We start from the raw sequence: 1,730 nt of genomic DNA on the forward strand, positions 1-1,730 counted from the left end.
CCATACAATCCACATACTTTATACTCTTTCCAACGTAATTTTTATGGTTATAAACACATAAAAATAGAATGTATATACAGCGCTATCTACAGATACTTTCATCATTTTTGATTATGAGAATTTGAGTGCTGTCAGCTGAACCCTTGCAGATACACCTGGGTATCTGCACACATATGCTACAGATGAATACATTTTGTAAATATACTGCCATTAGCTGGTGACAGAGAAACGAGTGAAGAGAAGTAGACTGAGGTCTACGTAAGCTTGCATGTGGTTATTCTCAGTTGCTAGCGACTCTCGACCATCCCTTCATTGTGCGGTATTTAGACAGTTACATCGAAGGCCAAAGTCTGCACATTGTGATGAATTTCTGCGACGGTAAGGCTTTGAGGTTTAGGGCTTATCGTTTAGGGTTTAAGGTTTAGGGTTTAACATTTAGGGTTTACGGTTTAGGGTTAAGAACTTAGGGTTTAGGGTCTAGGGTCTAGGGTTTAGAAACAAACACCTGAGAACAAAGCCCTTAGTACCAGTGCTGTGAATGACGGGCACAGAGNTCTAGGGTTTAGAAACAAACACCTGAGAACAAAGCCCTTAGTACCAGTGCTGTGAATGACGGGCACAGAGCAGACACGTAGAGACAGAAAGATAGAGATAAACAAGAAATGACAGATAAACAGAGAGACAAACGACAAAGCGATTGATTGACAAGGCTGTATCTCTTTCCTTCTGTCTGAATGTGTTCCGTCTCCTGCTTCTGTTTCTCTGTCTCCCTATTCCTGTTTCTCTTTTGGGTTCTGTTTCTTTTTTTCCTCTGTTTTTTTGTCATGCCAAGGCGGTGATCTCTCTGACCTCATTCGAAAACAAGAAGAAAGTGGGCGCCCCTTCGCTGAGGCACAAATATTAAGGTGGCTGTCCCAGCTGCTGATGGCTGTTAAACACATTCACCAAAACCACATCATACACCGCGGTGAGAAACTCAACTCCTGCACAAGGAAACCTTCTTAGGGTGTGGGGTGTAGGATTTAGGGTTAACTGTTAGGGTTTAGGTTTAGGGTCTAGGGTTATGGGTTAGGGTAGAGTCTAGGGTATAGAGTCGGGTTCAGTGTTTACGGGTGTGGTGGGTTCTTCTGTGGCTTCAAACTCTAAACCCTGTAAAGGACAAGCGCTAAACACCAAAATTTCAAAACGCTGAACCCTAAACTCGAGTCATATACCCTTCGTGACCCTAAACCATAGATCTTACACCCTCACGGGCAGGCCCTAAACCCTAAACCAGCTAGACGACAACCCCTAAACCCTAAACCCTCGCTTGGTAAGGCAGAGTCCGTTGTTTCATCTGCCTGTGTCTAGCTGCTGTGTCTTTACTTACTTTAGGTATTGTGAGTCTCTTCTTCCCTTCTGTCACCTGCTCATTTCATCTTGTGTTTTCTTTTGGTGTATGCATCTGTTTGTGTGTTCTTGCTTCATTTGTTTGTGGTGCATTGGGGTGTACTGTCTCCTCTCGTCGGCTGTACAGACATAAAAAGCCAGAACATTTTCATTGAAAAAAACGGCAGAGTCCGTTTGGCTGACTTTGGTATCAGCAAAGCCCTCGAAAGTACTCTTGCGCAGGCGAAGACATTCATAGGCACGCCCTACTACCTCAGTCCAGAGCTATGTGAAGTATGATATATACACATATAATATATATTATATATATTGCTTATGTTGTGTATATTAGGTGTGCACGC

Source organism: Eimeria mitis, genomic scaffold (assembly GCF_000499745.2).
Source record: "Eimeria mitis Houghton genomic scaffold, Emh_scaff328, whole genome shotgun sequence".
NCBI classification, from domain to species: Eukaryota; Apicomplexa; class Conoidasida; order Eucoccidiorida; family Eimeriidae; genus Eimeria; species Eimeria mitis.